Source organism: Lissotriton helveticus, chromosome 4_1 (assembly GCF_964261635.1).
Source record: "Lissotriton helveticus chromosome 4_1, aLisHel1.1, whole genome shotgun sequence".
NCBI lineage: Eukaryota > Metazoa > Chordata > Amphibia > Caudata > Salamandridae > Lissotriton > Lissotriton helveticus.
In genome coordinates, this window is record NC_136063.1 from 1,901,686,310 (window position 1) to 1,901,711,107 (window position 24,798).

General features: G+C 43.7%; 1 protein-coding gene across 2 annotated transcripts in view; it reads left to right on the top strand.

The window, feature by feature from the left end:
* DOCK11 (dedicator of cytokinesis 11) overlaps window positions 1-24,798 on the top strand; it is a 1,219,508-nt gene that overhangs the window by 954,993 nt on the left and 239,717 nt on the right. The window lies entirely within an intron of this gene.

The following is a 24,798-nucleotide window of genomic DNA, read 5'->3' on the forward strand; positions in this document are numbered from 1 at the left end:
CAGCGCTAAGGATGCCTGGCTTCACCCTGGGGGTGCCCAGGAGTGGACACTTCACAGGGAAAGCCTGGAGGGGTTCCACAGCGGTATGAGTATCAGCGCCAGGATGCCACATAGGCGACACGGCAAGGTGACCGTCTGGTGACAGTGCGCTCTATAAGTACCATGACATTTGACAGTGGATAGTCAAGAAAGTCCATAGCAGATTACAGCGTGATTTCTCCTCTCAGATGTAGCACACCTGCCCTGGAATAGCGCTGCAAAGGAAGGCGATGCATCCTCCCAGCTTCACTTTATAGTAGCATGAAAAAAAAAATGTAATAAAGGGAAAGGTAAGATGAAAAATCTAATGTAAAGCGCCTTGTAAAAAACACGTTTTAATTAATATATTCTGATTAATGATTATGAAAGCCATGCAGTTAATTTTTATGTAAGTTAACTATTTTACACCAGGCACAAAATGCAAATATTTGGGCATTTGAAAGGTGAGGCAGTGGGTTGAGTTTCTCGCAAAAATAACCTGTGAATTTCCTATTTACTAAACACATAATTTGACCCTTGTTTTGTTCCCTTTAAGTTATGGGAAATGTAGTGACTCTGGATTTCACAAAACATATGAACGTAAGATATGCAAAACAGAACACTGAATCACGATTACGGATGTACACCAATTTCTACTTGAGCTTCAATTATTTTCCGGCAATATCTTAATGAATAATAATGTAAAACCAGCACTGAGGTTTGCAACACCCCGTGCACCACCTGTTGTTACATAGACTAACACCTGAGCCTAACTTATGCCTTTCACCCTAGACCAACAACATTTGCAATAAATTCTAAAAAAATATTCACATCGTGCTAAATGCACCCAGAGGTCAAAAAATGCTCGTAGTCTTAAAAAGCATCACAAGGTCTTGAACTTAAAAATCAAAGTTATTTGTGCATTGCACCACAGTAACAACAGCTTATGTGTAGGGGCAACAGTACTCCAGCAGCGTCCAGGGAAGGGTCAGCAGTACTGTACACTGTGAAAGGACTGTGCTACTCTAACTGCTGATGAGAACAAACATGAGCACTCTAGTAGCCACTACATAGGCACTGAAAATTGTAGCAGCCAGTTTGAGGGGATCACGGTACTCTAGCAGAAGCGTGATTGGTCGTAAGTACTCAACCGGCCAGGTGAAGGGAAAACTACTCCAATAGCCATTGCATAGGCACATGATCACTGTAGTAGCCAGTATGAAGGGCAAAGCTACTCTAGCATTGTGTGAATGGACATACCCGATCTAGCAGCCCTGTGAAGTGGCAACAGCACCCTAGCAGCATCATGAGATGACGGCACTACCATAGCAGCCTGATGTGAGTGAACCACAGTACAGTTCAAACAAGCACCAGCCTCCGATGTGGCTTCAGCACTAAAGTGGGTCCCTGCTTCAGCCCTGGGGGAACCCGCGAGCGCACGATGTCCCGGGGGACTGGGGAGTGCCTTTGTGATGAGGGCATGCAGCTCCTGGTTTCACTGAGGCTTCACTCTAGTGCAGCCAGGGGAAGATTGCAAGGGCTGAACAAACAGGAAGTGCTGTGCAGCTGAAGTGCACACTGGAGAGCAAGAACACTTTGCCAACATGAAGAGAGCAGCCTCACAAAGAAATTCAGTGGGTGAAAAGGAGTACTTGGGCCTCGGTAGACTGATAAGAGCAAACGTATGAGGAACAACATGAAAAAATATGCTTCAGCGGAGGAAAAGTAAGTGGCAAGCACAGAAACCACTGAAAAGCCAGGAAAGTAAGGGGGCGGGATGTAAGCCCATTTTATGATTTATATTGAATACAATAGACTTCACAAGCACAGCACAAGCAATTTGTTGGTGAAACCTAAAAAAGGAAGGATAGAAGAGTTAAAGGAACAATGGGCTCCTATTATGCCAGTGATAGCCAAAATGTCACAAGAAAGTCCCCAGGAGGCCATGAATGAGCCAATGGCATGCGTGACATAGCTAGAAAGAAGCCCACATGCCCACATCATGCCATGAAGCCCTCCTGTCAAACCACTAAAAGCAGGGATGTTGCCATGATTGGCCACATTAAGTCATGAATGGAGCCCTTTAGTGCCTTTGATAGACATAAGGCAGCCATGAATAACCACAGTATGTCATGATTAGCCCCTTTTTTGCGTATGGTTGCCATAATGGTGCCTGCCCAAAACATGTCATGGATGGACCCCTGTTATGCCTTCAGTATAATAATATTAATATTAATAATAATAATATTTATAGACTAAACTGCCTCCATAAATGGTCACAATATACCATGATTTGGGCCATTAATCATACTTGAGTTTTCCTAAATACGTAAACTGTATTGAGAATTCTCCGTGATGATTCTCGTGTCATTTGACACTTGATTGTTTATATAGGTTAATAAAGCTGGCACTCTAGAATTGTGAAACTCGCCGCTTAGCCTCTCTTTTTCCATTCCAGAGCGTATGCACTCAATAATTTATGTGGTTCCTCATTCTAAGTGCTCCTCTAACAGTTTTCCTTGTTTATCGATAGGTTTACCGGAGCACATTGTACCAGTTATTTGCTGGCGATATACTACACAATCACAAGAAAGCCAATTGTTCCTAACTGCTATAATTTCAGCTGGAGTCAAGTCTTGAAATAAATGCTTCGCTCATACTTCTATGCAACAAAGTAGGCGCAGGATAGAGAATCTCAGTCTTGTTTTTCTAACCTTTTTGGGCTTCATGTTGTCACAATTGAATCATATAGGATGAACAAACTCTTTAAACCTCATTTACTATAATTTCAGTAATAGTGTTTCCACAAGAGATAATTGTGATATAAAATGTAGGAATACATTTAGAAGAACAATTACTAACTGTGCTTTGCATGTTTGTCAGCATTTATTTGTGATAAATGTGTACTTGCGTGGGCAAACAGAGATTTCAGATGCAGACGAGTGGTGTATCTGCTTTTTTAATACAGCAATCACAATTGTCTCGAAATACAAAAATTGTGTTAAATGACAGAAAACCATGTTTCACACATTTAACGTGTTTACCCAGTGCAACAACTGTTAACGCGGGATTTCTGGTCTGTTGTTACCTTACCAGGTCCCAGCTCAGGTCGACTGGATCGTTGGTACCTGTCATTGAGTAAAAGGCAACCCACTACTAGATCAATCAATTTAAGAACTTAAGTTACTCTAAAGAACCACTTACTAAGAATAAGTTTTAAAAGTTTATTGTAAAGCCAAAAACAGCTGGAGATACAAAATTCTCAGCATAAGATTCAAAAGATACACAGGTACTAATATAAACAAATATTCTCTAAATGCTCTTAATCTTCCAAAGAATATTACTAAAGCCAGTTCAAATGTTAACAGAGTTGCAATAATAACTATGATCTGCAACTTGAGAGTCATTTACAGAAAGGAAAATTCTGGTTAGACTGTCCCTACACTAGACTAAGTGACATCCCTACTTAACAAATCTTAACCTAAAAAGGTGTCAGCAGTGGTGACTTCCAAAGAAGATCACACACTTCCCTTAGTCTCTGAGTCAAGTTGATTCCTTACAGTCTACCTATCTGCCTACCCATCCGCTCTCTTAGGCTCCTCAAACTCTCTGTTCTAACTCCACCCCGGGGTGCTGTCCCTAATACAAAATCACATTTCCCATTGTAACGCCCCTCGGGACGCCCCTCACGTGGTGTCGGTTATGGCGGCAAATTCCATACTGGTACTCCTCTGGACCCTTCGTTAAAGTTGACCTTGCTTCCCAGGCTTCTCTCCGGCAAGACAGTACCCCCAGGAAATTCCTGAAACCTCCTACAGGCCTGTGCATGGCTCCTCTGAACAAGAGCCTATTCATCACCATACTGATTAGAGCTCCTCGCACCTCCAGATAGACACTTCTGCTATGGGCCCCAAATTCCGACCTCCATCATATCTTTAAGTCGTAAAACATGTACCAGAAATCACAGTTAGTGCCTAGCACGACTTTCTTTTAACGAGCACATACAGATCAAAAGGAATGACTTTGTCCTTTCAGGCCTGTTAGGATCACATGAAACGGGCCTATACATTCTGCAGACGTTAATTTCTTTGTTTAAACAGTATTCTAACTACCACACTAAAAGTAAAACTCTTCTATAAAATATATTTCAGTTCTATGTTTAGTAATACATCAGATTATACCAATATTAAAGTCCATATCTCGTGACAGTGTAGCAGCACTATTCATTCTCTGTGAATTGCCATGTGGCCTACACATTTCATGGTTTACCGAATTACATTTCTTATTCATACTGCCACATAACATGAGACTTTAGCATCATTCTAACATCACTACACACTTCTATATTAGTTTTTCACACAGATACATGTATTATTATTCAAATTAGGCACTCTTATATATTTGCACTCTATAACTTCTACACTCTTATATGTACTTTTACTAAAATAACGCAACGTGCTTGTAAATATGGTGCACTTCTACAAATTTCCTCAATTTGCGCTCTCTCAGTCCCCCCTTTGATGACTTTCAGGAGTCATCACTATCAAATCACCATCCAAGATATGAATCTTTCAGACTGAAGTTGTTGCAACACCCCCTCGTTTCATTGTCTCTAGAGCCTTCAGACTCCTGTATTGGGTATCCTGCATCGCAGTCAGTCTTCTCTCCTGTTCTCTTATAGATCTCTGCAACCTGTTTGCTCTATACCATTTGTACAGCCGCACCAATCCCCACAAAGCGATTACACAAATCACTATTATGATGATGGGTTTCAATATGTACCAAATGATACTCTTTCCTAGGTTGGCAAACCAACCTCCAACTTTACCCATTCCTTGGCCTACTTTCTCCCACACATTTATCTTGGTCAAATCTTCTATCTCATGGTGTATTTCAGTAACGTTGCGTATGTACCTTTCTAGAGGTTTTGAATTGTCTGGAATGTAAGTGCAACATTCCTGGACCTTCAAAGCCTTACAGACTCCGCCCTCTTTGGCTAACAGAACGTCTAGAGCAAGTCGGTTCTGAAGAACCATTGCCCTTATCGATTGCATCTCTCCCTCCACTAGCATCAAAGATCTAGCAGTGCTGGCGGATAACCTATCTACAACTGTTGCCAATCTTCTGATCTTGATGTCATTCAGTATTATTCCCAAAAGAGGAAATGCAGCACCAAATACATCTCCAACTACTTCCTCAGTGCTGACATCTCTTCTGTCTCTAGCTTGTTTCCCTCCCTTTTTGGATTCTAAATCCTCAGCATGGTATATTTTGGGGAAGACAATTGCCAAATAGCATGATCCGTACCAATTATCTGGTAGTTTCACATAGGCATTTCTTCCACATACAAAATATGCATTTGGGATTACCTGCATCTCCTTCAAGAAGTCTTTGGAGTAGTACTCTAATTGGAAAGCATGTTCACAACTAACTTCTCCCACAAACACATTCTCATAATATGTTTGACTTCTGTGTATACACAATTTTCCCTTTTTCTCTCGGTCTAAAGCTATTGGACCATTACTACCCTTTCTTTGGTGTTCCCTTTCTTCCTTGGTCCAATCTGTTTTCCATTGTCCTGAAGCTTTTAGGATATTTTGTCTTCTGTATCGATCATCCACCTGCCCTATAAACTTTTTCTCAATTTCGGACACTTTACAAGTCAAATTATTTCTTCGGGCATGTGAAGTATCTAATGTTCTCCATGGAAGGAAAAATTTCTGTAACCTATCTTCACTCTTGTAATAATCCCACTTATTGAGGTGTTTATAATTTGGCACCTCTGGCAATATCGAGTCAAAGTTCGAGAAGTAATACTCGAACCCCTCACGTTCATAAAATATGCTCAACAATAAACTACATGATATTCCATAAGTCAATGGAAGATGATGATACCTGATGCCCTCGTCTACAGAGGCTGGCAACTGCATGCAGACATAGCAGTTCTTCGCCTCCATGGCATCAATATATTCATAAAGCAATTTGGCATAAGCGTTTGATTTAAAATTCCCCTTGGACTCATCTGCATGTAATCTCTTAATCTCAGTATCTAACGAAGCTTTCTCTTTTTCAGTATTTTCCCCTTTTTCCCCAGCAACAGTGGTAGGCCTTTGTGTCGATACTCTTTTTGCTTCTTGTCTTGCTTTTGCTTCGTTTTCATGTCCCACTACATATGATATAGTAACTACTAAAACTATAAGAAAATTACTCCCACTAAAAGTGTGCCTACAATGCATTTTGTCCTGCGGTTCGGGTTGCCAGTCTCCATGATCTCAAAACAGTGTAGCTCTGGTTTTCGTTCTCAGCACAAAGTCTTTTTCTTCTCCTCAATGTCTCTTTCCCTTACACCTTGTTTCTTCACGAACCACACCTGGAAACTGATAATTCCCTCCGCAAATCAGTTATTGAGTTCTGTAGCAATAGACAACCCTAGCCCTTCTCCATCCACTAAAATGGAAGTCCCTAGTTTCTTTCTTCTTCCACTCGGCGCTAGGTTATCTTTCAATCTGTATTGACAAAGTTCTTTGCAAAATCTTTAGTAATCCGAGACTATGCGTGTTCCCATAACTCCCACCACTTGCTCGAATATTTCCAAACGAAGAAGGATTCCCTCAAGTATTGGATAACTTGAACAGCAAACCGGAAATTCAACTGTCTCTAAGATCAATTTTCTTATTCCGCTCAAGAGAGGAGGATAGACGATGTTGAGTGTCAGCAGTCTTTCGACCTCCACTCCAGGCATCAGCAACTCTACTTCCACGGTTATAATGGGTTCAGTTCTGGTCAGGGTCACTTTCCTCACCCTCCCAGTTCTGCGTGCTTCGGACATCTGTAGCGAGGTAGGTCCACTCAGGAGTGGAGTATCTTCGGCAAGGCACTCGCACCCTCCTTGATCTCCTTGGACCTTCCTGTTCTTGGCCCTGTGCACCTTCGTCTAGATCCGAGTCTTCGGATATAGGAGCAAGAGTTTCTTCTCGAGCTGACTTCAAGCTTGATCTTCTTCTTCGTTCGGGCCAAGTAGCTGTTCCACGTCCTGTTCTCCTATCTCTCGCCCTTTCACTCGGTCCTTGATCATTCTGGACTTGTTCTGTTTCTGAGTCGCATTCACAGCAACTTTCTCCTTCTGTAGCAATTTCAGTTTCACTGCCGTCCTGTCCTTCTTCTTCCAGATCTGTAACGCTCCCAACTTCTTCAGACACCCCCACAGCTTGACTGATCCCCTCTAATGGTTCTCCGTCTTCGGCTGGATTTTCATCTGCGAGAGGAGCTGTTTCTTCCAGGGGTGCTGGAACTCTTCGGGTGTGGGAAGCGTGTATCCAATTTGGCAATCCTCCATACTTCACGGCAGTATTCTTAGTTAGAATAACTTGGAAAGGTCCTCTCCAACGCACGTCTAGGCAATTTTTCCGGACATGCTTCTTCACCAGGACCCAATCTCCTGGGCACAGGTCGTGGCACAGATCTCTTGACGATGGGACCTCGGCAGCCTGCACCTGAAAGGACACAGAATGAATGGCGTCAGACAGTCCTTTGCAGTAGTCCAGGATCAGGTCATCTGAAATATTCAGCAAGGCAGTTGTCGGGACAGTTGGGAGTCTCATTGCCCTCCCCATTAGTACTTCATGAGGAGAGAGACCTGTCCTCCTGTCTGGTGTACTAGGTATGCTCATAAGCACTAAAGGCAAAGCATCAGGCCAACTTAAGGAAGTGGATGAACACACTTTGGCAATTCGGCACTTCAATGTCCCATTTATCTGTTCCACGATACCTGAAGCCTCTGGTCGATAGCTACAGTGTAACTTCTGATCAATGTTCAATGCAGAGCAGAGAATCTTCACAATTTCACTGTTAAAATGTGTTCCTCGATCAGATTCCAGAGAACCTGGCACCCCGTAGCGCGGGATCAACTCTCTAAGTAACAGCTTTGCTACTGTGAGTGTATCGCACCTACGTGTAGGGTATGCTTCGACCCATCTGGAAAATATGCATACAACCACCAAAACATACCTGAGGCGGTTGACTCTTGGCATCTCAATGAAATCTAATTGCATTCTGTTGAAAGGCCCCCCAGACCTCCCAATGTGACTCATGGTAACTGGTGTTCTTTTCCCTACATTCAGTTGCTGACATGTAACACATCTCCTACAGACTGCTTCTGCAGCAATCCTAAACTTAGGACAATACCAAGTCTGCCTAAATACCCTCAGCATGGCATCTCTTCCTAAGTGTGTTGGACCATGTATCTGTCGTGCCATTGGGTTCACTAATTCCTCCGGTAACACTGCTCTTCCATCTGCTGAAACCCAAAAGTCCATTTCACTTCTCACACAACCTGCTGTTTCCCAGGACCTTTTCTCAGCCTCAGGTGCATTGTCTTGCATTTGTTTCAAATCTTCCCAAGTATCAACGGTCTCTAACATCATGTTTAATTCCGTCTTTTCCTTAGCCCCACCTACTTCCACCTCCGTGAAAGTATACCCTTGCTCCGCACAGTAGCGGGCAACTTCGTCTGCATACCTATTTCCTTGTGACACAAAATCTGTATTTTTAGTGTGGGCTACGCACTTGACTACAGCGATTTCAGTTGGACCCTGCAATGCTTCTAACAACAGTCGTACAAATTCCCCGTTTCTGATTGGCGAACCAGAGGAAGTCATGTAACCCCTCTGAGACCACAATTGCCCGAGATCATGAACTACACCGAAACCATATTGGCTATCGGTATAAATGGTGACTCTCTTTTTGCTACCTGCTATACAGGCGCGTGTCAGTGCAATGATTTCTGCTACCTGAGCGGAGTGTACTCCTTCCAGGCAAGCGGCTTCCACAACTCCAGTAATGGTGCAAACAGCATAAGCTGCTCTCAACCGACCAGTATCGTCTCTTAAACATGAGCCATCAACAAAATTAATTTCATCAGGGTCGATCAATGGCTCATCCACAATATCTGGTCTGGGCTTCGTGCATAGTTCAGTCACATCAAGGCAATCGTGATCTTCACAGTCTTCGCCTTCAATATCGTTAGGAAGTGGCATCAGTGTAGCAGGATTCAAGATAGAGCACCTCTTAAGGGTCACGTTCTCTGCAGCAAGAATAACTTGTTCATAGCGCGTGAGCCTACTATTGGTCAAGTGCTGCGTCTTGGTCCTAGTCATTAACAGTTCTACAGAATGCGGTACATACACCACTAATTGGTGTCCCATCACAATGTTCTCACAACGTTCAATGCTGACACCTGTTGCAGCAACGGATTTGAGACATCCGGGCAACGCTGCGGCTACCGGATCTAAAGTAGCCGAAAAGTATGCAACTGGTCTACGGGCATTCCCATGTACCTGTACCAACACTGATAACGCACATCCCTCTCTTTCACAGCAGTACAATGAGAACGGCTTCTCATAGTCCGGCATTCCCAAAGCCGGAGCACAACACAAATCCTCCCTCAGCTGTAGGAAAGCCATTAAACAATCGTTGTCCCATGGTACCGGATCACTCACCTCCTTGTGCGTCAGTTTTTGTAAAGGTTTTGCTTTCAGTGAAAAGTTAGCAATCCACTGTCGGCAATAACCAACCATTCCTAAAAACATCCTAACTTCTCTCTGTGTCGTAGGCGCATTCATTTTCATGATGGCCTCTATCCTATCTGGAGACACCTTGCGCTTTCCCTTCTCTATCCGATGACCCAAGTACTGTACTTCTGTCAGACAGTACTGCAATTTGCTCGGGGATACTTTGTGTCCATTTTCAGCTAAATGATTCAGCAAAGCAATGGTGTCTTCCTTACAAGCTTCCTCTGTTTCTGACGCAACAAGTAGGTCGTCTATGTACTGGACCAGAACCGAGTTCTGTGGTAGTACTAGACTTTCAAGGTTCTTCTTCAACAGCTGGTTGAAGATTGAAGGGCTATCTGTGAACCCCTGTGGGATTCTACACCATGTTAAGACGCGACTCTCCATTTTGAACGCGAAAAGATACTGGCTTTCTTCATCTAATGGAATTGAAAAGAAGGCCTGACAAAGGTCTATCACTGTAAACCACTCAGCTTGGAATGGTATCTGAAACAGTATCACTGATGGATTCGGTACCACTGGACAACATGAAACAACAATGCTGTTAATCTTTCGAAGATCCTGCACTATCCTGAACTTCCCACTAGGTTTCTGCAAACCCATAATCGGGGAGTTACATGGACTGCCCACGATTTCTTTCAGTATTCCCTGTTGAATCATGGACTCAATCACAGGTTTTATTCCTGCAATCGTCTCCTGGGACAATTTATACTGAGGCGTTCTAGGATTTTCAGCATTTGGTTTTACCATGATCTTCACTGGTTCCACCCCTTTGATCAGTCCTATCTCTTCCCCAGTAAAATCCCATACCTCAGATGAGACAGCATCTCTTAAGTCCCAAGGAAGGTCTTCCACAGTCAGAGTAGGATACAATTCTACACATGTTCTTGAATTGGCAATCTTAAAAGTAGCATCATCGTCTGCAGTCTGTACCTCCACACCCTGAGGTGTGCAGTATATGGTGCAGTTCAGTTTGCACAATAAATCTCTTCCTAGCAGACACACAGGACTAGAATCACAAACCACAAACTGATGTTCATTTGTGTAATTCCCTATTTTCACTGACACTGGTCCTGTCAAAGGGCTAGTCATTCTCCTATTTGCGACTCCTACCACCTGAATTGTTTCCCCCGACATTGGTAGGTCCGGAACCACTGCTGATCTCAAAGTTGATCGAGTAGCTCCGGTATCCACCAAAAACGTGGTAGGACACCCTGCCACTTCAGCCTCAACAAACGGTCCTCTTTGATCCACCTCTAGAACTGCCCCGAGGGTACAGTCCTCTTCTCTGCTCACACGTTGTCCTGTCAAGGGATCTATGTAGTAACATTTTTCTTCCTCAATGAAAAGAGGCATTTGCTTATAGATCTTTCCCCCTGTCTTAAACTTTGGTGGCTGTGGAAACTGAGCTCGCGGAGCAGAAGTCCCCCCTTTGGCCACGTTGCTTCTTGGAACGGTTACCCCTTGAACTGGAGCCTCTTGAACTTCCTCCTCTAACTCTAGTTCTCCGTTTTCAGGGTTATAAGGGCACTCGCGTCTCCAATGTCCCACCTGGTGACACTGGTGGCACTTTGTCGTTTTCTTTAACGTGGCAAAGTCTATTCTAGGTCTCTGGCTTTCCTCATTATCCTTATTCTGACCATTCGCCTTCCGTCCCATTGTCACCATTCCCTGTTTTTGCTGTCCGCCCTTTCCAGCTGACTGCATCTGTACCACCATCAGCTTTTCCTTTAGTTTCTTTGTTTTGGAATCTATCTCATCACTGCAATATCTCGCATACCGCAAAATCTCATCCAGTGGTCTGTTCTGCCAGCAAATTAAATGTTGCTGAATCATCAAACAAATATCAGGTCTCAATCCCAAAACAAACTTTGATACAAACTGTCCTATCTCTTTGGGGTCCATTACATCGAGCCCACTGTATTGTTTGAATGTTTTCAACAATCTTTCATAAAATTCATGAACTGTCTCCTTTGGCTCCTGTCTTGTTCGGTCTATTTTTACCCAATCTATGTCTTGTGGTGGCACCTTATCTTTCAGCCAAGTTATTACCCTTTCATACTTTAGCATTACCGTCTCTGACGGTCCATTAGTCTGAGCATTCCTTTCTGGTTCTGCAGTTGGCCATTCAACACGAACCTTGCATGCTGTCCACAAATCTCCTGGGACAACAATGTCAAATAAGGTGTTCAAATCTATCCACAATACCTTTGAGATTTTCACAAACCCTTCTACCTGCTTGTACCACTCAACTGGATTGTCCCTTAACTTCGGAAATGAGTTGGTAAATGCAGCCAAATCACCTCTACTCCAGGGCACATGTACATAATTCCCATTCGATATTTCTCGCAAAGGGAATGCCTCCATCTGCATTAGCCTTCCCTCCGAAGTCATTACACTCGTACTCCGTCTAACAGTACCCCTTTTGGACCACCTCTCCTCCCATTTGTCCAGATCTCTCCATGCTCTTATTCCTGTTATCAGTTTCCTTATGTGTGTTTTCAATCCAGTTGTTCTCTTTTCGTCTAAGTCCTGATCTGTATATTGTAACCTATGGTTACTCTGTAGTGTCTTTGTTCTGGACAAATCTACCATATACTTGTCTGCCAATTCAGACAGTTTCTCATGAATCCCTCTTGCCTTTCGAGTAACATCCTTTGCTATAAACAACAGTTCATCTTGTTCGTATGAGTCAATCCTTTCTAAGGGCAACGTACCATCTATGATCTCATCCAAATCAGATTTTAAGCTGGTGACATCAAGTCTTTTGGCTTTTACTGCAGCTTTCAGTACCCCAGCTCTAGGGGGTCCATTCACATCTCTCCCATCCCAGCTCCTAGTTCTACGTCTAGGTTCAGGCGAGTTATGGGGAGTCCTCCCATGCTCCCACCTCTCCAGGTCCCATGCCATTCCGTCCTCTCTGGGTGGATGATGAAACACTCCATTGCCTCTCGTAGTCCCGCATCCCCCATTCTGCCTGGTTTCTCTAGGTGGTTGACGAGACATCCCATTATTCCCCATTCCATCCCCATTTGCCTGAGGTCCCTGAACGCTCGACGCATGGCAAGACCCTTCACTGTCCCCACGACTCCAGTGTTGTATATTCTCATTGGGTGCGTGATGAGTGCACCTAAACCTCTCTCTGTACTCTAGTACCATTTGGTCTCCACCTTTTTCAAAAAGACGAGACATCTCTCCACACTCCGTACTTCTTCCATTTCGCCCCTGCCCGTCTCTACCGTCCATAGGACGCATAACTCCTCTACTCTCTTGACTTTGGCCCCCACGTTCCTGACTGCTTTCACTTGCCCCACAGTGAGACACTGTCCCGTTGCCTCGACTTCCCCATTCGGCCTCTGCTCTGGACCTGTTGCTTGGTGTTTCTGTGGACCCATTCCATTCTCTCAAGTCAGCCCTTAGCTCTGTATAGGTTTTCGGCCGTGGTCCCCGCAGGTCCATCGGTCCTCTTTGACCCCCCTGATCTATTACGGGGCCCACTGGTGAATCTAATGGAGTGTTCCATGTTACTGGTCCTGGCAATTGCCTCCAGGCATTTGTCGTGTTATTCCTCCTTTCCATCTCAACTCTTTCTCTGTCTAGCTGTACCTGTTCCTCCTCTCTCCCCTTCTCTGGGTGGTAAATCGACCGTATAGGTCCTATGGTAACGGGTACTTGAAGAGCATCTGGTAATTCATAGGTCTCAGCCCTCTCAGATGCTGGCATCTTCTGCACTGCAATCCTTCCAACCACTCTCTGTACTGTACTATGTTGAGGTATCTCCTCACCTTTGGTAGGTGTCCATTCCGATATAGGAAGTGGTATATACCCCTCTATGGCAGCCCCATCTTCCCTTGAGAGTCCCCTACTTTCTATTCCCCCAACGTTCGGAGGCGGTCTATCTATCAGCAACCTATTTATCAAGTTGTCCTCCGACTCGCTCTCCTCATCCTCTTCCATGAGTCTCCTTTCTCCTGCCACCTCCCTCACTGGGTACAGCTTATCTACCTCAATTGTCTGTACCCTCCACCTTTTGGCGTCCTCATCCCATTTGGAATCTCGCATTGCTCTTACCGATCGTGTCAGCCTTTCTTGGCGCCTATTCAGATTTCTGTCGTGCACCGCCCTAATCCATGCGTTAAGGGCCTCAAACTGTGTCGGTCTAGGCTGAGGTTTCAATGAGGACATAGTTGCTTTCAGCCGATGTAACACCTCTAACTTAAACGTCCCATACTTTGGGAACGGCAGTTCCTCATTCCCTTCCGTAAGCTTGCGCCAATCACTAATCCACAATATAGTGTGTAAACCAACATTCGCTGCCATATAGTGAGCCGGTGTACCCTCTGGCGGTGCCTCTTCCCCATAAAAAGACTCTCTCCTTTTTCTCTTAAAAATATCCCTCAAACATTTAAAACACTTCATGTTCAAATCTGCAAATTTCTATTTTCTCCGGTTTGTTTACTTCCTGATGATAATCCACCAATCTCAGCACTGTTCTCGCTAGCTGCCCTATCACTGCGCGGCTTCTGCTGACGTCACACCAACCGCCCTATCACGTTGCGGCTCCTCACTAACCGCCCTATCTCAGCGCGGCTCTTCCCGACGTCACTCGTCCCCCTTCGCAGCAGTTCCCCTCCTTTCTCAGCTTGTCTTCGCGGTCATGCATGCGTCCCATTCATACTCTGAAAAATGATTACTTCCGACCAAGCGATCACTTTTCTTGGCTGTACGTCCACAGCCTAACTGTAATTGTCACCTTAACCAACGAAGTGTCTTTCCGTGTACGTCCAGACAATCGCCTTCTCTGATAGGTTACTTGCACACAGTAACTTTCGACCTGCGTCCGTTACTCACACACTCACTCTTACACTCCCCCTATCTCGGTTCTGCGGCGGTCAATGGTACCTCATGACCCCCTTACTCTGGTCGACAATTACTCTGGGTGTTCGATACACCCGAACCACTCAAGCTCTTCTCCGAACTTAAGATTTTACCAGGTTGCGCGCGCTTACAACCTTCTCACATTCACACTACAGGCATTCAACTCCGCATGATATTACAATACAAATACAACACAAAACACCGCAATCTGTTCACGCATGACCCTTGTTATACTCACTCCCGTTCGATACTGCTGCTTTTCTCTCGTGCCGTCAGCACCTTCTTCGGCACGCCACCTCCCGATCTCTAGGGGCCTTGGGGTAAACTAACCTAGTCTAAGTTACCTTCCTCAAGAAGATAACCATCCTCACTCTGCTACCAACTGTTAACGCGGGATTTCTGGTCTGTTGTTACCTTACCAGGTCCCAGCTCAGGTCAACTGGATCGTTGGTACCTGTCATTGAGTAAAAGGCAACCCACTACTAGATCAATCAATTTAAGAACTTAAGTTGCTCTAAAGAACCACTTACTAAGAATAAGTTTTAAAAGTTTATTGTAAAGCCAAAAACAGCTGGAGATACAAAATTCTCAGCATAAGATTCAAAAGATACACAGGTACTAATATAAACAAATATTCTCTAAATGCTCTTAATCTTCCAAAGAATATTACTAAAGCCAGTTCAAATGTTAACAGAGTTGCAATAATAACTATGATCTGCAACTTGAGAGTCATTTACAGAAAGGAAAATTCTGGTTAGACTGTCCCTACACTAGACTAAGTGACATCCCTACTTAACAAATCTTAACCTAAAAAGGTGTCAGCAGTGGTGACTTCCAAAGGGATGTATGACGTTACAACGCATACTTTTACCACGCCTACCATTACCACGCATTTTTTACAATGCAGGATCCATGACAACGCATACCATTACCACGCATGTATTTACAACGCATATACCTTTACAACGCATACAATTACAACGTAAGTATTGGTAAGTATATAATATTTTTTAATATTTAATTTAATTAAAATTAATATAATGTAATTTAATTTAATTTAATTAATTTAATTTAATTTAATTTAATTTAATTTAATTTAATTAATTTAATTTAATCAATTTAATTTAATGTAATTTAAGTTTAATTATATTTAATTTTTACACTGTACCCTTTTACCCAAAAACCCAAAACTGACCCTGAACCCAAAAAATACCCCTTTTACCTAAAAACCCAAAACTGACCCTGAACCCTAAAAATACCCCTTTACCCAAAAACCCAAAACTGACCCTGAACCCAAAAAATACCCCTTTTACCCAAAAACCCAAAACTGACCCTGAACCCTAAAAATACCCTTTTACCCAAAAACCCAAAACTGACCCTGAACCCTAAAAATACCCCTTTACCCAAAAACCCAAAACTGACCCTGAACCCTAAAAATACCCCTTTACCCAAAAACCCAAAACTGACCCTGAACCCTAAAAATACCCCTTTACCCAAAAACTAAAAACTGACCCTGAACCCTAAAAATACCCCTTTACCCAAAAACTGAAAACTGACCCTGAACCCTAAAAATACCCCTTCACCCAAAAACTGAAAACTGACCCTGAACCCTAAAAATACCCCTTTACCCAAAAACTGAAAACTGACCCTGAACCCTAAAAATACCCCTTTACCCAAAAACTGAAAACTGACCCTGAACCCTAAAAATACCCCTTTACCCAAAAACTGAAAACTGACCCTAAACCCTTAAAATACCCCTTTACCCAAAAACTGAAAACTGACCCTGAACCCTAAAAATACCCCTTTACCCAAAAACCCAAAACTGACCCTGAACCCAAAAAATACCCCTTTACAAAAAAAACCAAATAATATTTTTAATAAAATAATATACTTACCAATACTTACGTTGTAATGGTATGCGTTGTAAAAGTACCTGCGTTGTAAATACATGCGTGGTAATGGTATGCGTTGTAATGGATCCTGCGTTGTAAAAAATGCGTGGTAATGGTAGGTCGTGGTAAAAGTTGCGTTGTAAAGGTTGTATACCCTTCCAAAGAAGATCACACACTTCCCTTAGTCTCTGAGTCAAGTTGATTCCTTACAGTCTACCTATCTGCCTACCCATCCGCTCTCTTAGGCTCCTCAAAGTCTCTGTTCTAACTCCACCCCGGGGTGCTGTCCCCAATACAAAATCACATTTCCCATTGTAACGCCCCTCGGGACGCCCCTCACGTGGTGTCGGTTATGGCGGCAAATTCCATACTGGTACTCCTCTGGACCCTTCGTTAAAGTTGACCTTGCTTCCCAGGCTTCTCTCCGGCAAGACAGTACCCCCAGGAAATTCCTGAAACCTCCTACAGGCCTGTGCATGGCTCCTCTGAACAAGAGCCTATTCATCACCATACTGATTAGAGCTCCTCGCACCTGCAGATAGACACTTCTGCTATGGGCCCCAAATTCCGACCTCCATCATATCTTTAAGTCGTAAAACATGTACCAGAAATCACAGTTAGTGCCTAGCACGACTTTCTTTTAACGAGCACATACAGATCAAAAAGAATGACTTTGTCCTTTCAGGCCTGTCAGGATCACATGAAACGGGCCTATACATTCTGCAGACGTTAATTTCTTTGTTTAAACAGTATTCTAACTACCACACTAAAAGTAAAACTCTTCTATAAAATATATTTCAGTTCTATGTTTAGTAATACATCAGATTATACCAATATTAAAGTCCATATCTCGTGACAGTGTAGCAGCACTATTCATTCTCTGTGAATTGCCATGTGGCCTACACATTTCATGGTTTACCGAATTACATTTCTTATTCATACTGCCACATAACATGAGACTTTAGCATCATTCTAACATCACTACACACTTCTATATTAGTTTTTCACACAGATACATGTATTATTATTCAAATTAGGCACTCTTATATATTTGCACTCTATAACTTCTACACTCTTATATGTACTTTTACTAAAATAACGCAACGTGCTTGTAAATATGGTGCACTTCTACAAATTTCCTCAATTTGCGCTCTCTCACAACAGTTGAATGATCCCCAGATTGCCCAGATTTCTCTTTTGTGGAGGGGCACTTTTAAAAAAGGAAATAATCACTGCAGCATGTAAAATGAGATAAGCGTAACCGATAGCGACCAACCCATGCAAAATACAATTTGCAGTTCTATTAGAAAACAAAATGTAACTGATAACGCATGCCAGTATTTTCCGTAAATGTTGTTTAAATTGTGAACTGTTTTTTTTAGCGCTTTACATGAGCAGCAGTTACATTACACAAGAACACGTTTGTTTGTTTTGGTAGACACAGGGAGAATAAGTGATGTGCGTAGAATCACAGAATGTTGAGCCGAGACTTGAACCTGGTTCCCGAATCCCACAGTAGGCTGTTTTTGCCGCTTCATCTTCCAGTCCCCTATGCCATGCCGAATTCAAAACTGCTTTATGTGGGGTTGAAACGCTCCTTGGCACATACCCTGGTGATCAAATGCCCACAACAGAAAGGTCCCATGTCAAAATGTCTATAATTGGCAAGTAATTAGTAGGTGTGTCATAGTATTGGAAGTGAATGTGACCTTCAGTCTTAATGACGCTGTTGACTGAAGCTATGGAATTTTGTGCTGGCCAGAGATGTTGGCATGCTGAGTTAAAAGATGCGGTCCCGGGGAGGTTCCAAGTAGGTACTTTCGTGCGATTTCACCAGCTAGGAACAGTGTGTCCCATAAGTGAAATTGACCCCCCAGCGAGACCATGAAGTGTCATTTTACACTTTACTAACACCATCTATTTAAGAGGAACGTATGTATTTCTAATATGAATGCATGCTAAGATTACTATTTTATTTGTTGTATATTCACTGTTCCCAGATTTTAGGATATAGGAGTGGCATATACAGGGCTGGTCCCTGTATGGTCCCGAAGAAATGCTAGGGGTAGCATGAAACATGTCGACCATATTGTTCACTGAATCAACCGCATTATTGGTTGACCTATAGTGACACTAACCCCACTTTTAACATACCTGCATAGGAGCTAAATAAATTGGTTAGGCCCACTAAGCACGGTATTTTTAAACTCACACACACACCCACTCCACCACTATTTTTCTGCACCACACATAGTCTTTCACTCTTAAGTGCTCCTGCGTAATTCGTGAGTCGCAGCACGCCCCTTTTCGTAGAGAACTGGGATGGCCCCAATGATGAAGCATGTCACCGTGGGGCAACCCCGGTGAGTGAGGGGACACTAGAAATAAAGTTTTCTTTCTTGAAAGGTACACTGATCCAGTGCAGTCACATACCTACACTAGAGCTAGGTCTAAGGATCCTATAGGTGGGATCCACACTTTGTACTGAACCCAAGGAGGCCGACCTATTCTCTATAATCCTCCTTCTCCCTCTGTTTCTTATAGGCATGCTGAGCTGCCATTAAGAAAGGTTAATGCGGGTGATGGTGTTTAAGAAGTAGGGTACAGTACCTACCTTTATATTCCAGAAGGCCTTCTGGGAGTTGGTCCAGCATTTTAGTTACCTCAGCTTTAATGCTGGCTCTGACATGATCGGACAACCTGTAAAGTTTATTTTGGACTGGTAGACTGTCACCAGTTTCAATTTGGTGCACATACCACTCAGTGATGCCTGAGGGCAAAGAAAACAGCCCAGCAAACTGCTCCAACCCCTGCAAACTGCTCCAACACCTGCTTGTGGTCTCTATGCTGCAGGTCTGTCTACTTGGGAGAGAGTACAACTCCACTGACCCAACTTTCACATTAGTGAAGAGGAGGCCGGGCACTGGCTTAGTTTCCTCTTCCACTCCCTCATCAGTGACCTGTAACATGGTCATATCGGCCCTGTCATGGTGGGGTTTCAATCTCTTCACATGCAGGACCCTATGCGGGTTCCTGGGGGTGCCAAGGTCAACCAAATAGGTAACTTCACCCTTCTTCTCTAAGCTTCATGAGCTGCTGGCTTGCCTCCCGTTTTCGGCTTGCCTTGTACACATACTCTGCCCTTCTTAATCTTAGGCCTAGCCCATAGTCAAGCACATTGTCCTTTGCTTCCTTTGAAGATTCTCTAAAGACTCCCTCAACAGGCACAATGGCCCCATCACAGGGTGTCCAAACAACAACTCAAAGGAACTGAAACCAACCAACCCCTTTCTGTGGAACCTCCCAATATGTAAACAGTAGGCATGGAATAAGAACAACCGATGTCCTGAGTTTCTCAGACAACCCCATTATCATACCCTTCAGGGTCTTGATAAACCACTCGACAAGACCATTTGGTTGTGGGTGATTGGGGGTGGTGAACTTGTAGTTGACACCACACTCATCCAACATAGCAGTCCAATAGTTGGGCAGAAAATGTGTGTCCTATCTGCCACCACCTCTTTTGGAAAACCAACTCTTGTGAACACACCAAGCAGTGCTCTACCCACTGCAGACAGGTGCATGTATGGATCTAAGAAGGATTGCTTCAGGGTACCTAGTGGCATGGTCCACTACCACCAAGATATACCTAGTCCCTGATGCAGTAGGTGGGTCCAGTAGGCAAACAATCATAAAGGAACCCCAACCACTGGCAGTGGTATTAGGGGATCCTTTATTTTACCCCCTGCCCTGCTACTGGCCTGACAGGTGACACAGGAGATGGCACCAAGTATAAAAATGGGACCCTCAGGTACACTGCTCTGGTTCACTTTGTAGACCCGTGGAAGGCCTCTCAGAGGACTGCCTGATGCTGTGGCATGTTGTGTACTTCAGAAGATTGATTTGCTGCACCAAGAACTGATCTGCTGCCTGAAGTCTGATCTGAGCCCCAGAATTCAGCCCTGGTTCTTGGGCCCGTCTCTCTTCTCCTTGAACCCAGAGTGACTCCAAGGGCTAGGTGACTGGTCTCCTGATCAGAGCCTCAAGAATAGAAAGGCTCCAACCATCTTGAACCCAGACCTGGGCCCTGCCTGAGTGAGTCCTGATCCCCTAAGTGGTGCCTCTCCAGTGCTGAACCCTTGGAAATGGTGCTCAAGTGCCCAGGCAGCCCAAATGCAAAACTTGTGACTTTGAAGGTTTTTGCCCAAAAAGTGCACCGAGGACCAAGAGAGGAAATTGGAACTACCTGCCCAAGATGCATAGCCATTCAGTCTGACTTTACAAAAGCTCTGGCTACGTTCTTCTCTGCAGCAGCAAATTCTGCTCAGCGGTTCCTCTCAGACGGGGTATCCGGTCCTGTGCAGCAGTCGTTGGTTAAAGCCTGCAGCTTCACCCCTCTGGAGATTTCCAACTTCCAAAAAGTAGACTAAGTCTGAACAAAAGAATCTTTACCACAACTTAGTCCAGCAATTCCCCAATAATGAGGCCTCCTCCTTGGATACTGCCAGCTGCCTTGCCCTGCTAAATTTGACCTTCTCATGCATTATTTTCTAAAATTCTGAAGGTAGGCAAAGACTAGGTCCAAACAACTTTGTGTATCCGGCATGCACTCCATCGCGATCTGTCATAACTTCCGACTTTTCCCTGGTCTTGCGTGTCTACTTGTATGCCTTTGGCGCTTTGATCATTTAGGCTCTGTTTTCCACTTCAAACTTTAAAAATGAATAACTCCGGTTCTCCTGATTAGATTTTTGTTGTTTTGGTGTCAAATAATTGATAAAAGTGTACTATTTTGTCTTGTGTTTTCTCTTTATTATTGTTTAAGTGCTGCATAAATACTTTACACACTGCCTCTCAATTCAGTTTAACTACTTCTGTGCCAAGCTACCAGAGGGTTAATTTAGTGACTGTTTGTGGTTCACCCTGACAAGGATATAAATAAATGTAAAATGTAAATGCCAGCATTTGTAAAGCGCACAGCTACCTCTGGAGAGGTGTACTGGCGCTGGGGGCCGTCGGGAAGATCAAGCAAGCTATTGCCCAGAGTCACATGGTGCTGGGCTAACCTGCCGCCGGAGACGGGGATCAAACCGGGAACCCTGTGGTTTGGAGTCAGGCAATCTGGCCGTTGCGCCATACCTCTTCCACAGGATTGTGATTGTTGCTTGAGAAGGGCTCAACCAACAACCCAGTTTCTCACAGCACCTCATCTGGCAACTTTTATACCTTGTCTTGGACATGTGGGAGTTAAAAATATAAAATCTCACCTTTACAGAATGTTGAAAATCTTCATTCTTGTCATTCCTATATCCCCAAAAATCTAGCTTACACTTCTAGGGTACGAGTCATATGTACCAGTGGAAGAAAAGGTTAGTTACTCTCTACAGCAAGGGATGCAGCCAAATACCACTCCCACTGGCCTGCTGATCTTTCATCCAAGTTCCATTTCATTCTTTCTCGCTTTGTCAACTTCAAGAGGCAAGCTTCCCTGACACCTGAGGTCAACCTTGAGAACTGAACTCAAAAGAAAGCCCTATTCAAGTCGTCAGTCCTGTCTTAAGACGACAGCGGTAACCACAAGAATATTCTTCTTCCTGTTTTCAACAAATGATATCAGTCTTCTGAATTCCAAGTAGTGGAGCCCTAAATCCAGTAAACTATGACTGTGAATCTCACTCGTTTATTCTCTCCCTAGTATTAAGAATGTATTCTAACTTATTGGCACATTTATACGAGAGGGCACCATTTATCGTGTTTATCAAGGTGGCGAGCTGGCTGAGCTCCTCAAGCCCACAACGGGCTTGCCTACTAAAATGAGGCACCATTCTCTTCCCACCAGTGGAAACCTACTCAATCTGGTTCTCTAACTATCATTGAATCATGAGTAAAAGGAGCCAACATATTTACTGGAAATAATTTTTCACACCCAAACTTGACAACTTGTGAAATATGATCTAAGCAGTGTGCTGGCCTGTTGTCTAGATGGAGTTTCAAATGACATGCAATTACATTTTAGAACGCACAGTCGAAGGTATCAAAGCACTCGTGAAAAAGTGTTATTTAAAGTTCATTATTGAAATATTACAAGTGAAAATATACTCTCTACAGTAAAAGTTTTGCCAGCACATTTTTGGTATGAATAATAGTTTCTTTGTGGAAATTTTAGAGTCAATTAGTTCACAAATATATTAAAGGCTTCAATAAATAGCGAAAACACAGAAGTCTCTCCATGCTGATTTTATTCCTTACCAACTCTTTTCCCCACCTCTTTCTCTAATCTCCCTCTCTCTATCACATCTCTCTCAACTTCAACTTCACCTTACTTCTTAATGTCTAATGTCTCTATTTCATCACCCACTCAGTTTCAACTACTTCAAGCCAGTGTACCAAACATATTCAAATTATGCATTAAACTTTCAGAAAAGGGCCACGCAAAAACACAGTAAGTTCAAGCTGTCATCAACGTCAGCCAAATTGTACCAAAGAAACATTGAACAAGCACTGATAAAGCCATGTTTTTTGCTCTTGGAACTATTTTTTTTGTGATAAAACGCTATTTTGTGCGAAATTCAGATTCTAACCGGCCTGTTCCTCCAAATGTAGGAAAGACCTGCTAAGGGTGACTTGGATGCGAATTAGTGCACAATATTAAAATAAGACATGTGCAGAGTGCTTTAAATTGTAGCTTTAATGGTTGGATAGTCATAATCACAAATAAATACCCCTCCAGGACAAGCATTCCCTCTGCAACTGTGAACGTTTAAGTGCTACTCTAAGGATTTTCTTTTTTCTTCGGATGAAACCTGATAATTTTCTCCTTAATTCTATTTACGTGCCTTGCCCCCCCCCATTCTGCTATCTATGTGCACCCTAATCCGGCTATGAAATGCTTTTCCGCTCTTCTAAGCAAAGGAAATGTAAGGGGGTTGGAGAAGTAAAGAGAGGTAAAGAGAATGGTTTGGTGAGAGAGGTGAAAAAAAGGGAGGCGAGAGGTGATGATAGGGATGAGGGAGATTGATAGGAGAGTGGGGGAACATCCTTTTCAACGCGGATGTTACCCCACAGTGCTTTTACGACGCGTCCTTTACAACGCAAGTCGTAACCACGACTTGCGCTGGAGGGCGCTAAAGGATAAAGAATAGTATATTTACTATTCCAATACCTTCCCTACTATCCATGGGGACTGGTGTTAGAATAGTAAATTGTACTATTCACTATCCGCGCCCAACAACGCAAGTCGTTGTAACGACTTGCGTTGTTAAAGATGCGTTGTAAAGGCACGCGTTGAAACGGTACGCGTTGTACCGTCATACATCCTAGGAGAGGTGTACCAGCTAGAGCGGTCGACCTTGAAGCTGGGGAACCAGATTCAAGTCTCGACAGGACGCTCATCATCCTGTGATTCTGGACACATCGCTTAATCTCCTGGTGCTTACCAAAATGAATGTGTCCGACTGTAACGCAACTTGTGCTCATGTAAAGTGCTCTGATACATTCGGGTCGATTTTGCTCTGTATAATACTAAACAAAATAAGGTAAAGGCAGCAAGAAAGATACATATAGAGAGATAGAAAGAGGAATAAATAGACGCAATATGGCGCAGGCGCAGAGGCAAAGGGATTCCCTCATTGGTGTGCCCCATGCAAATGAAGGAACGCCCCCTGCAGATAGCACTGGCACTTTACGTGTACCAGCGCTATCAGTATTACAGAAGGGCCGCACAAGCTGCCCTTTCTGTAATACCAAAGTGCCCCAAGGCTGTTCAAAGCGGGCACACACGCCTGTTGCCCCCCCAGGGCACTCTCTGTAATACATCCCCTTGTGTGCATTGGTGAGTTACCTGGGGAGTCTGGGTGAATGCATAATAATGTAGGCGTATAAACCGTGCACTTTAAGTTTCAGTGTCGTTAATGGCTACAGCTTGGCAGCACTATTTAAGGAGACATTCAGACTAGCAGCTGATCAAATTGAGCATTAATTTTTAACGAGTAATCCTTGCGGCATACCAGCCTGCAGGATATTTTAAAGACAAGTTTCACCTACAGGAACTGAAAGGAGCCCACAGTAAGCTAACCAGAGCCCTGATCAAACATGCAGCAGAAAAGCAGGATTATGTGTCTGTAGCCCTCCTTTCCAGTGAACTGCTTGATGCTTGCTCAAGGATATTATAGAAAAGGGTGCTAAAAACTAGTTTACTAGATCAGTACACTCAGGCAGGGCCAGACTGGGAAGAGACACTGACCCTGGCAAAGAGCTCGGCTGGCTCCGGGGACTTTGCTAGCGGAAGGCTTAAAGCTTTGCGCCGCCTTTGTTGCTGGGGGCCGATACTGCAAAGTGGCCATTGGTAACAAAAATGTCCCCCCCAGGGTTCTAAAACCAGCCCAACTCTGGCGGCCCACCGGGGAAATGTCTGGTGCCTGCTACAGCCAGTTCAGCCCTGC